Source organism: Podarcis erhardii (assembly GCF_964252035.2).
Source record: "Podarcis erhardii genome assembly, chromosome: 2".
Classification (NCBI taxonomy): domain Eukaryota; kingdom Metazoa; phylum Chordata; class Lepidosauria; order Squamata; family Lacertidae; genus Podarcis; species Podarcis erhardii.
Genome location: NC_138498.1, coordinates 110,864,350 through 110,877,481, shown reverse-complemented (window position 1 = coordinate 110,877,481; position 13,132 = coordinate 110,864,350). Strand labels below are relative to the sequence as shown.

Below are 13,132 nucleotides of genomic sequence, written 5' to 3'. Positions count from 1 at the left end.
CCTCAGGTGCGCATTGTTTAACTCGCTTACATTTGTCTTTTGTGCTAGTAAATGGTAAAGGGACCCCTGACCATTAGGTCTAGCCGTGGCCGACTCTGGGGTTGCGGCGCTCATCTCGCTTTATTGGCCGAGGGAGCCGGCGTACAGCTTCCGGGTCATGTGGCCAGCATGACTAAGCCGCTTCTGGCGAACCAGAGCAGCGCACGGAAACGCCATTTACCTTCCCGCCGGAGCAGTACCTATTTATCTACTTGCACTTTGACATGCTTTCGAACTGCTAGGTGGGCAGGAGCAGGGACCGAGCAACGGGCGCTCACCCCGTAGCAGGGATTTAAACTGCCGACCTTCTGATCGGCTAGTCCTAGGCTCTGTGGTTTAACCCACAGCGCCACCCGCGTCCCTTTTGTGCTGGTATAGATGCCCAAATGTAGGCATATCGACACTGGTGTGTGTGTGTGTGTGTGTGTGTGTGTGTGTGTGTGTTTATACAGAAAAGCTTAGTCCCATGTTTTCAAAACAAATAACATGAAAGCAGTTGGGGTGTACCATTTTAGAACCGTTGGGATGAGGAGGGGCAATGAACAGGATTGAGATTGCAGTAGGTACTGAGCAGAGTGAGGGTGGGGTTAACCCTTTCCTCCTACCCTGCAATCCTGATGGGGGAGAAAAAACCCCACCTCTAATCTACTTTTAGCCTCCAGAAGAAAGGCTCCATTGATCCTGATTATATTGGATTGCAACCTGAGGGGGAAAGGTTACAGATAGGTAGCCGTGTTGGTCTGCCATAGTCAAAACAAAATAAAAAAATTCCTTCCAGTAGCACCTTAAAGACCAACTAAGTTAGTTCTAGGTATGAGCTTTCGTGTGCATGCACACTTCTTCAGATACACTGAAACAGAAGGGTCTGGTGACTTCTGTTTTAGTGTATCTGAAGAAGTGTGCATGCACACGAAAGCTCATACCTAGAACTAACTTAGTTGGTCTTTAAGGTGCTACTGGAAGGAATTTTTTTATTTTGTTTTCAGGGGGAAAGGGTTAGGCCTCACTGCTGATTGAGATCTTCCAGTTCTTTTTGGGGAGCCCACATACCTCCATAAGCTGTCCTGGAAGGTCCTAACAAAGAAAGGCATGATAGTTTGCTTATCCCTCGTTTAATCTGAGAACTACGAAATGGCTTTGTCACCTGGGTCCTTCTAACCAGCCTGAAGCAGGCTTAGATTTCATAACGCAACAGCATCGTTTGTCCCTCAGACCATTCAGTGCGGCCAGATAGCAGGGCTATAGCGGCATCGCAATAAAATTTGGGGTTCTGTTTTCAGTCCGGTTTTACGTCGCTTATCTTCTCTGCAAAATGAAGGGAGAGCAGCTTTGGGGATTTGTTTTGGTTTTTAAAAGGGCGCCTTACACACAAACAGCTGGACTCTAAGACCCACATGGGAGCTTTTTGAGCAGGGTGCTAGCACTCTTCTGACCTAACAGGTGCCTCCATTTGCAATTCTACAATCTAATGCAAAGTTAAACGTGCAGGTGTTCTTCGCCACCCAGTCTCTGTCTCTCTGCATTTCCTTATGGAACAAGTGAAATATCATCGTAATTGTCATAATTCTTAATGTAGTGGGGAAGGATGCTTTGAGGCATCGGTTGCTGAGATTTGGGCAGGCAGCGAGTCAACAAAAGCAGATCTATCCCGTATCCTGTCTTCCATCAGAAACCAGAAATAATGGGGTAAATAAATTGCTGCTGTTCGCTTCCACCTTCCAGCAGTCTGAGGTTAGGAAACGCTCTGAGCTTCAGCTGACATTTCCTAACTGTATTGGTTAAATAGCTGTTGATTATATGATCCTCTCTTAGCCTTTTATTTACTGCGGTCAGGCTACTGGCTTTTAACAGCTCCTCAGTGCAGTAAGCCAAAGCGGGTGAAGGATGGTTGTGTCCCGAAAGTGGAAGCCTCCAAACAGGCCGTAGCAATTAAGGTTCCTTTCATTAGCTGGAAACAGATGAGGCAGGATGCCCACCCAGGCCGCTGTAATCAATTCTCTTCGTAGCTTCACTGTGACTTCCCAGGGAAATGATACATAGGCAAACCCACACTTGTATATAGGCATGGTATATAGAAATGGTATATAGGCAACCCTATATTTTGTGGGTTGGCCAGGTCTTACGGATCGTCTCCTTTATTTCTTGAAAAACTGAACCACGGGGATTGAGGGCCATCCGTCAGAAGAGGGTAATTTAAAAGGGTGACAGCCCCACCACAGCAATCCCATAACCCACCAAGCATTGTATGATGGAGTGAGTTTAACAGCAAAGCCCTATTTGAATGCTGCTATCAACATCCGGCTAAAGACTTTAGAGAGAAACTGGAAATGTGTGTTGTTCCTGTTGAACACTTAAATACTGGCAGGGATGGGGCAGTCCGGAGAAAAGCCGGGAGACTTTTGAGAGTTATTCTTTCAGCATAGCTTTATGGCCTCCCTTCTCTGTGCCATTCCTTATAGATGTCTGTTGCACCACAATATTAGAAATGAAGGGGTTAAGCTCTGATTTGTATGATTGATTTCCACCTCAGATTGGGAAGGCAACTTAGTTCAAAACTCCAGATCTGCTGAATGCTGTTAGACTCCTTTCCAGCATTGCAGTTTCGTTCCCATTCTTTTCTACTCCTCTCCCCAAACTAGCAAGATGGCCCCAGAGGGGGATCTGCTCAGAGGCCCGGGATCTGTTCCAAAAGAAGACCATTAGATGGCATTACAGTACATAGGATTTTAATGCAAGCATTTTGGCCCGATGAGAATACAAAAAAAGGGGGCTTTGCTTCCAAGTGACATAATGGTACATAACAAAAGCAGGTGACAAGAGGTGGCAGAGGTTCTTTAATACATTCTGCTTCAAAGAAAGAGAGAGAGAGAAATGCACAAAACAATCAGGCTGACATCACAAGCAACTATAAAACAATTTTGATACAAACAGCCCCTTTGATTTTGCCATCTCAGGCAGGTTTAACTCCCCTCAGGGCTGCACTACGCTATGCAGGCTTGATCCAAGATGGCCGTCGGCTTCACTTATGTTGGCACAGACACAGCCTGCCCACCTGGGTTGTGTAAACTGGTTCTTAATCAAGCGATGAGCTAGCAACTATTGCTTGAGCAAAGGATTTTGGCACCTGACTGGACAAGTTGATCCATATGACATACTTTAACCTACTGGGCCACTGTTTCTGACATGGGGGAGTGGGACAGACCTGTGACACCAGCAAGCTGAGAACAAGTGATTTTGCGTTGGGATCTGGGCTACTAAGGGGGGTTGAGAAGGGAGGGCTTCCTAATGGAAGAAGCAAGGGGGCATTGATTGGGAAACAGCTAACCTACAAATTTGAAACTGGATTGCCATGGGAGGGCAGCCAAGATGGTCAAGGGTCTGGGAACCAAGCCTTATGAGGAACGGTTGAGGGAGCTGGGCATGTTTAGCCTGGAAAAGAGGAGACTGAGAGGAGATATGATAGCCATCTTCAAATCATCTGAAGGGCTGTCCCATGGACGATGGAGCAAGCTTATTTCTCCTGCTCTGGAGGGTAACACCCAAACCAATGGATTCAAGTTTGCAAGAAAGGAGATTCTGACCAAACGTCAGGAAGAATTTTCTGAAAGTAAGAGCTGTTTGACAGTGGAACAGACTCCCTTGAGAGGAGATGGACTCTCCTTACTTGGAGGCTTTTAAGCAGAGGCTGGACGGCCATCTGCCAGGGGTGCTTTGGTTGAGATTCCTGCCTTGGGCTAGATGACCGTCAGGGTTCCATCTCTGATTCCTCCAGAAAACTCTTGTAGTTCTATGGCGGTTTGGAGCATATTTGTTAGGCAAAAGTTCTGAAAACTCCTTGCTCAGGAGGACTCATTACCGTGTCTTTTGAATGTGTTTTATTTATTTTTTAAGGGTAGGGGTCCTAAAGTTTGGGGGGGGGACACAGCCTAAGATCACATACTCCTCTCAGAAGAGTTGAGCTGACATTCCACCCACCCTGCCTCAAGTTCCCAGGATGTGGACCAGCCTTTTGCCCTAACAGTTTTGAGTGCAAGGGTTTCCTTTATCCCCACTGTCTCGCTGTCCGCCTGGCTGCACACTTGCAGGGACGGGCCCATAGCTGCCGTCATACGTGCCCCTCGGCCCATATGCTACGGACCCACCGCTGTAAGCCGATCCCCCTGCCGCTGCTCCACCGCCACCGTACGGATATAACCTAGGTGGCTCGTTTCGTATTGGGATGTAGCCTCCACCCCGCTCCTCAGCAGTCGGTATGTAAGGGAACCCAGGTCTCTTCCACACTGGGCGGGGGAAACCCTGGCTGTTATAACCAGGGCCATAGCCATATGACCCAACGCCAGCCCCATAACCTGGCATGCCAGGCTTCACATTTGGTGCCCATAACGGAGGAGGGAGCGTCCCTCCAAATATAGACCCCAACAGCCCAGGCCGGCTTGGCTTGCCAGATTGGAAGGGGCTCGCCCCTGGTGAACTGGGGCCAGTTGTAGAAGACCCCCCTGCCTGTCCCCCAAAGGTCGCAGGGCTGCCACCCACTATGCGGGTGTCTCCTCCATCAGGGATGCAATCTCTTCGTCCCATTGACGAGACGTCGGGCTGCATGAGGCCGCTGGGTAGAGAGTTCCGCTGGACCCCAGGAGGCAAGGGCTGCAGGTCTTCCGCGGACGACCCTTCGATGCATCTGGAGGCTGAGCCTAGAAAGAGACAAAGTGGCCGGTTACAGGAATAGTACCATGGCATTCTGGGACTTGCCACGACTACCTGTCCTGTTGCCTTTAGTCTGCCAGTGAAGTCAAAGGTGTGGAGGCTCAGGGGGCACTGACACAGAATGGAGACAATGGCAAGAGAGAAGAGGGGCAGAGCCAGGCCCAACCCACTCCGTGGTTTTGTGGTAGAGCCCCTGCCCAGCTGCTCAGTCTTCAATAACTTCTGGTGAACAAACTCGGATAGCAAGTCCCCTGTTTAAATCCTGGAGTCTGTTAGAGCAGGCAGGTTCAACAGGTAGATTGAGATAGATCTACTGGTAGATCACTGGATGTCTGTGGTATGTCTGTGGTGGATCACTGGTAGATCAGTGGCTCCCCCCAAAGAAGCGAAACAACTTTGGCTCCCCTAAAAAAAGCCCTGCACTCCCCTCCCAAAAAAAACAGGCTTTCCTCTTCCCTAAAAAAAAGCTCAACTTTGACCTGAACCCCAAGAAAGGGGGTAGATCACTGCCAGTTTTTAACTCTGTGAGTAGCAGTCTCTTGGGAGTTGGTCACCCCTGTGTTAGAGCATACAGCGATGGGAAGCTAGGTGGACCAAGGATCTCCCTTCGCACCAAACATTTAAAGCACTGCGATACCACTTTAAGCAGTCATGGCTTCCCCCAAAGAATTCTGGGAGTTGTAGTTTGCTAAGGGAGCTGAGACGCTCCATTACCCTCGCAGGTTCCCCGAGCGGTTTAACGATAAATCTCTCTTCACGTGGGAACTCTAGAGATGGCAGCTCTGCGAGGGAAATACTGTAGGGGTTTTTCTAATAACTCTCAGCACCCTTAACAGCAGCTCCCAGAATTCGTTTCACCCATGTGTGGAAATATTATGCAGATTTAATTGGGTCAGTTAAACGATTGCTTGCTTTTGCTTTTTTTAAAGGTGCACTTGTTTACACTGGTAGCTGGTCCATTACGGCAAAAGGGTATATTGCTCCACCATTGTCTGTGTGCCAGCTCCCATTTGACAGCCTTCTTACTTACAACCGGTCCATACCTGTCAGTTTCCTCCTCCTTGCCCTTGTAAACTCAGAAGGGAGAAAGACTGCGACAAGACTTGTCTGTCATTGGCTCTGGCTCCCCCTATTGTTGACCTCCCTGCCTTCCATCCAATCAGGTCCACCAGGCACTGCTGTTTTCGTTTGGTTTTTAAAATTTAAAAGAAGTCTAGGCTGCCCCTCAGTTCAGCAATCAGGATGCAGTAAAATTGACTCAACACAAAATCGCTTTAACTGAATGACAGCCCTCGTTTTTTACATCTTAATGGAGTTGAAAGGAAGGCACTCAGGAATGCTGTCAAGCACCTTAATTACCAGGCTCACATTGGAGAATCATTCTTTCCACGGGCAAGTCACGAGGATCTTTAAAATCAGTTTCAGCTTGTGCTGAGTGAGGCCTCTGATGGATGACGAGATTCTTGGAAGCACAAGGAGGAAAGGCAGGAAAACAGTTTGCTAAGATGGGAGGAGTAGGCTGGGTACCATAACCCGTGGGTGGCATAGAAGTCTAGGGGTGTGGAGAAAACAGACTGCCGTTCACAACAACCAAAGCAAACAAAGGCTTATTGAGGACGCTTGCTTTCAGTTCACACGCTCTGTGTGTGTCAGGGAGGGACAACTGGGAAAGGGGTGGGGTGGGCCCTTCTGTGGGAATGTTGACATGAGCAAATCTCTCTGGAACAAGGGCACCATGCTTTCCATTAAAAAGGAATCAGGACGCCCAGCTCCTTCATCGCAGCTCTGTGCCTCTCCTCCAAACATGGTTGAGCTCCCAATTCCCATCTGTCCCAATCAGCAGATATAGCTGATGGTCAGGGATGATGGGAGTTGTATTCCAGGAATATCTGGAGCCGTGCTATTTTTTCTAGGTGCCGGAACTCTCCATGAATGCCTCCCTTGTTCTCTTTTCATGGCAATGGTGCCTACCTGAGAGGTGCTGGAACTGAGTTTGGGTGAGTTCCAGCTTGGGGGGGGGGAGCCCTAATCTGGAGGGATGTTGCTCATCCCTGTAGCAGGAAACCCCCACCCCAATCATTCAGTTTGTACAAACTTCACACACACTCACACTCACACAATACATACGCCACACTTCTGTTATAAATTCATAAGAAAATCAACCATACATCGGATTTGCACTGTTCCATTTTTATTTTACTCCATGAAGGAAGGACTACAAAATGGGGAAGGTTTGATACAGGGCAGCCATAATCCCTTCACCATCCCAGCACATCTACAGGAGCCCTGCCCAGTTGCTATGCCAACCCTGATGGTCCTAGACAGAAGACAATCAAAATCACAAAGAACTTGCATATGGGAGTGGATTCAGCATGGACTGAAACAAAGGACACTGATCAGATCTTCCCTCAGGGGGCAGGAAACTGCAAACTCCCCTTTGTCTCCTGGAAGTGACTCATGGGGAGGGGGAGAGAAGGGAACCAGCCAGGTGACAGGACACTCAGGTTACCACCGCAACTCCTCCCTCAACCCCTCCTTTCTGTAATGTATGCATGATGTTTCTGGGGGTGGGCTTGACCTAGAGGAGGGGAATTTCAAAAGTTTTTATAAGGTCTTTCACACCATTTTTCTGTGTCTTTTCTCTCACCTGCGAGGGGAGCACCCTGTTGCAACAGTTCAATAAAGGCCAAGCCTACAGGCTGCTGATTTGCTCCAATTTACTCTGGTTGGTGTCTTTACTTTTTGTCCAAGGGAGCCCTCGGATTTTCCGGTAACATCCCTCCTCTAACACCTCCTGTGTCTCACCTGGCAGCAAACAAATTATTGGAACAAAAGGGGAGTTGGTGCATTCTGGGTTTGCTAAGTTGGAGTAACCTAAGAGCTCGTGAGAACCTAGTTGCAATTGGGCGGGTAGGTGGGAAGGATTCAAAGAGTGTTGGAGTATAGCTGGTTGATTGTGATCTATGCTCACCCACATTTTACCCTTTTGTCCAAATGTGGACATGCACATCAGTGGCTTTAAATGCAGCAAGATCATTTGGCCCCGCTCTGTTTCAAGTTGCAATTGCACATTGCTGAACATACTGGAGAGAGAGGCTGGGGCTGTCTTTTTCCAATGCACAATTATCCCTTTGGTTTTCCCACCGCTGTAACCCCAGATACCCCTATTGATGAAGCTGTCATTTGCCCACGTGCAATGGCTCAAACGTAAAACGTAAAAGTAAAGGGACCCCTGACCATTAGGTCCAGTCGTGACAGACTCTGGGGTTGTGGCGCTCATCTCGCTTTATTGGCCGAGGGAGCTGGCGTACAGTTTCCGGGTCATGTGGCCAGCATGACTAAGCCGCTTCTGGCGAACCAGAGCAGCGCATGGAAACGCCGTTTACTTTCCTGCCAGAGCGGTACCTATTTATCTACTTGCACTTTGAAAGGCTTTCGAACTGCTAGGCTGGCAGGAGCAGGGACCGAGCAACGGGAGCTCACCCCGTCACGGGGATTCAAACCGCCGACCTTCTGATTGGCAAGTCCTAAGCTCTGTGGTTTAACCCACAGCACCACCCGCCCATCCGGCTCAAACGTACACACCTCCATTTAACTGAGAAGTAAATGTGCCTTAAGTTTTCCTTTTTGGGCTGAGGCTGATTTTAGGAGAAACGCGTCGAATGGTGGTATTTGTCAAGAAACCACAAGGTAGCTCTGCGTCGTGGGTAATGGGTGTATGCAAAATCAAAAGCCAGCAGTGGGAGTGTGCCGGAGCCAGAGTAAATGGTAATGTGTACGCAGCCTCAGATAATGCAGAGTGAGAAGAGGCAGTGGGAGTTATCTGAGACATTTGCTCCATTAGTGCATATAGTACATACAAATGCATCATACGAGCGCAAGCCTACATTTGTAGCACACTTGCAAGCACTCGATGGCCCTTCCAACTCTATGATTCACAGTTGAGGTGTTGAATGCCAATTTTGCACCTGCGCAAGGAGCACTGCTTTACAGTGCAGTGACTGGAGACATTCTGCAGGATACATTTATGGAAATTGACTCAATTAGTGTCTGCTGGATCAGGCCAATCACCCATCTAATTCAGCATCCTGTTCTCACAGTGGCCAACTGTGTGCCTGTGCGAAACCCATAAGTAGGATAAAAGCACAAGAGCATTCTTGCGGTTTCCAGCAACTATGCATCCACTATGCTCCCATGGCTGGTTTTGGAAGCCATTAGCCACCATCTAGATCTATCCTGTCCTTTCTTATGAAAAGCTGCATTCGATGCATTTCCCCTGCACAAACCAGCCTTGATCTGAATTAAGAATAATTCACGCCTTATCCTCCAGTGTCGCAACTGCTAATCACCGCACCAGGCACGCCCACAAATTTGATACCCGATACTGCTTCTCATTCCCAAGCGTTGAGTGCATTTGGAACATTACCCAGGAATTCTGGCACCCAGCCACAAAACATTTTCCTAATCTATAAGTAATAAAACAAAAGCACGGCTTTCATCACTAGGGACGGACTCATCTCTCCTATAGGACATTCGCCCCAGGCAATGGGCTGGCCGAGAGCATTGTGTTAACATGATCCAGGTCAAGTGCTGGCAATAATCGCAATAAAGGCAAACATAGGAGAAGGGGGGGGGGGAGAACAAGACTAGGAAAAATGAAAAGGGAAGAAATGATCTGCATTGGCAATATTGCATTCCCATCATCCACTCTCAAGATTCTAGTCTTCTCTCTCATTTACATCTCATTTCCCATTTCATTCTGTCTGCTCTAGGTGTGCAAGCTGATTCTTGTTTGTTTTGTACGATTTTATGCTGTTAACCACATTGTAAACCACTCTTAAATGGTGGTTTACAGTGGGCAAATAAATCAACGAATATTGGATCTTCTTCTTCTTACTCCAGCTTTAAGGCACAGTGCCATGCCATTCCCTTGGGGTGGACCAGCTCTCATTTTCTGCAATTGGAGCAGTGCTGCAAATTTCCTTCCACATTCCCCTGCTATCATTCCCCATCCATTAGCGAGAAAATAAATTGCATTCAAAAATTATCAAAGAGGAGGGGGGAAATTGGGTCAAATTCTTGTGTGCGGGGTACGATGTGAGCTTTTTGTTGTGGTAACCTTACTTTTGAAGTGGAGGAGAGGTTTGTGAATGTCCCTTTTTTTACCATACCGCAAATCCTCTTTCCAGGGGTCTACACTCTGTAGCTTCACTGGGCACTTGTGTTTCCTGAAAACCACCTGACACCGTCAGCTGGGCTTCCTTGTAAGTACAGGAGGCGAGGGAGACTTTCTACCAGTGCTACTGACACCTGTTTATTCTTGTTTTTAAGTGAAGTCTTTTTGCTTTTAAAGAAATCAGCATGGGTTGTTTTTTAAAAAAACAACAACCCAGAATTTTTCTTGAACAAAATAATCAAGCACACCAGTCTGAGACACTTCCTGGATTTCTGTGCTTCAGTTAAAGCCCAAAAGAATAATAGAATCATAGAATCGTAAATTTGGAAGTCTAGTCAAACCCCCTGCAATGCAGGAATATGCAGCTGCCCCAAACGGGGATCGAACCTGCAACCTTGGTGTTACCATGCTCCAAGCAACTAAGCCATCACGAGAAGGGTTGTTGCTCAGTGGCAGAACTCATGCCTTGCATGCAAAAAGTCCTGGGCTCAATCTCAAGCATCTCCAGGGCCAAGTTGACAGATGGGCAGAACCACTCTCCTGCTAATCACCTGGTGTCAGTTGACACTTTTATACACACATAACATACTGGTGTCTATAGCAGACAGTCTCCCTGGCTTCCTGTACTTACAGGGGAGCCTGACAACCAAGGATTGACAGAGCCTGAAAATCCTCTTTTGGCTGAGCCAAAAGCTCATTGCCTGCCTCACCCCCAACGCCCAAAATGCCTTGGCAACTTAGCAAATCTAAAACATGGGCACCCCAAATAGCAAAGGAGTTAGGTTAAGTACCTAAGAAGACCCTGCAGGACCGTCATATCCAACATCCTGTTGGCATAATGGCCGCCCAGATGCCCGTGGGAAACCGCCAAGCTGGACCTGCACAAGAGCCCACTTTCCTCCTGTGGTTTCCAGCAACTGGTGCTCAGAAGATAGATTGAGGTACTATAAGGGATTTACATAGCCTCCAACATTTCTCCGCTGGAAATAGGGACGTCCAGTGCTATTTTTATAGAAAAAGAGGTGTCGGAACTCACCACGAAAGCCTCCCTTGTTCTCTCATAATGGCAATGGCACCCACCTGAAAAGTACTGGAACTAAGTTCTGGCTGGGGGGGGGGGAGCCCTGGGGATTTCCTGTTCCATACCCTCCAACATTTCTCCAATGAAAATAGGGACATCCTAAGGAAAAGGACGCAGGTGGCGCTGTGGGTTAAACCACAGAGCTTAGGACTAGCCGATCAGAAGGTGGGCAGTTCGAATCCCCACAACAGGGTGAGCTCCCGTTGCTCGGTCCCTGCTCCTGCCAACCTAGCAGTTCAAAAGCACGTCAAAGTGCAAGTAGATAAATAGGTACCACTCCGGCGGGAAGGTAAATGGCATTTCCATGTGCTGTTCTGGTTCGCCAGAAGCGGCTTAGTCATGCTGGCCACACGACCCAGAAGCTGTGCACCGGCTCCCTCGGCCACTAAAGCGAGATGAGCACCACAACCCCAGAGTCTGCCACGACTGGACCTAATGGTCAGGGGTCTCTTTACCTTTACCTTTAAGGAAAAGCAGGGCATTCCCAGATCAGATCAGAAACCGGGACGGCTTCTTTAATTCTGGGACTGTCCCTGGAAAATAGGGACACCTGGAGGGTTTGCATTGATGATGTCTGAATGACAATAAGCCCTGGAGCCCCACCAAACCATACCTTGCAATTGGAGACACAGAACCAGGAGGATGGCTGCAGAAGTCATGCCACAGAAGGGCCATCGCCCAGGACTTCCACAGTTCATCTTGAGAGGCCTCTGAGAGGAGGAAGAGAAGAAGTTCTACTTCCCTCTGCTGACTCTGCCTTGGAGTGACAGAAGTGTCCTGCTCCCTCCCTCTGTGCTCTGGGACTTATATCACCGGAGCCCAGCCCCGCCCAGCCTTGAAAACAGCATCCCGAGATGGGATCAGGATGCTGCATTCCACCTGCTGTATCACTGCGGTTGGCCACACCTGTCAGGCCTGCCATTAACCTGATGGTGCTTTCGGGGCAACAAGGTGATTGGGTGGGGAAATGGGAGGAGCCTGTGATGTAGCAAGTGAAACCTGGAGGGGATCAGGGTGGGTTTTAGGGAGGTAAATATGGAGAAAAGTGGACTATGCATTAAGCGGGGTTACTTAGCCTCTCCAAAGAGGAAGAATGCTTACGAGAAAGTGTTAAGGGACACCAAACTTTTCTCCAGGCTAGGCTGCCATGTTTTCGTTATCAGCTGCATGTCTGAGAGGAATACATTCAGCAGGATAAGGGTTTCATAGAAGCATGGAATTGTAGAGCGGGAAGGGACCGAAAATGTCATCTAATCCAACGCCCCTGCAATTCAGGAATCTCAATTTATCACAGGCATTACCTGTGCAGGGACAGGGCTCCTTCTGTGTACTGAGGGGGCATTCTATGCTTCTTTTTTAAAATCGATTTTTATTAAAAGTTTTCAACATAAAAGACAATAAAAATCACACTAATGTTAAAAAGAAAAATAGAAAAAAGGAAGAATAAGGAAAGGGAGAAGGAGGAGGAGGAGATTAAGGAAATTACAAACTTCTCTATACTCTATACTCTATACTCTCCGCTTCTGACCTGGATCCACTGCCTAAAGAATAATTTGCAACACAAAACGACCTCTTCAAAAAGACACTTCCTCTGTACAGAAGTTGGTACCATCCTACAGTAAAGGTTTTACAATTAAAAGCACATGTGTTCGGACACCCATTTTTTGCCTTCTGAACAAAAACCCTGGAATTTTCCCCACCGCATTCCTGGGATAGCTCAGTCAGTAGAGCATGGGACTTTTAATCTATGGGCCAAGCTTCCTCAAACTCAGCCCTCCAGATATTTTGAGACTACAGTTCCCATCATGCCTGACCACCGGTCCTGCTAGCTCGGGATCATGGGAGTTGTAGGCCAAAAGCATCTGGAAGGCTGAGTTTGAGGAAGCCTGCTCTGGGCTGTGGGTTCGAGCCTCACCTTGTGTGAAAAATTTCTGCATTGCAAGGGGTTGGGCTAGATGACCACACGTGGTCCCTTTCAATTCTACAGTTCTATGATTCCAGTGGTAGTTTCATTTCCCTTCATCTCCATGCTAAGCCGAGTTTGGCCTGCTGGAGTTTCTGGTTGTCCCCTTGGTGCCACTGCCCTGGGACCAGCTAAGTCATGGGTAGGCAAACTAAGGCCCGGGGGCCGG

General features: G+C 48.2%; 3 long non-coding RNA genes across 3 annotated transcripts; 1 reads left to right on the top strand and 2 right to left on the bottom strand.

Moving 5' to 3' along the window:
- Positions 1-2,748: 2,748 nt before the first annotated feature.
- LOC309337335 lies at positions 2,749-12,463 on the bottom strand. The gene is made up of 2 exons (XR_014154168.1): positions 11,614-12,463; positions 2,749-4,730 (listed from the first exon to the last, which is right to left on the bottom strand). It is a non-coding gene; the product is annotated as an uncharacterized lncRNA (long non-coding RNA).
- On the top strand, positions 5,205-10,085 carry LOC309337495. The gene is made up of 2 exons (XR_014154359.1): positions 5,205-6,740; positions 9,933-10,085. It is a non-coding gene; the product is annotated as an uncharacterized lncRNA (long non-coding RNA).
- Positions 5,923-7,947, bottom strand: LOC309337463. The gene is made up of 2 exons (XR_014154326.1): positions 7,519-7,947; positions 5,923-6,794 (listed from the first exon to the last, which is right to left on the bottom strand). It is a non-coding gene; the product is annotated as an uncharacterized lncRNA (long non-coding RNA).
- Positions 12,464-13,132: the final 669 nt, after the last annotated feature.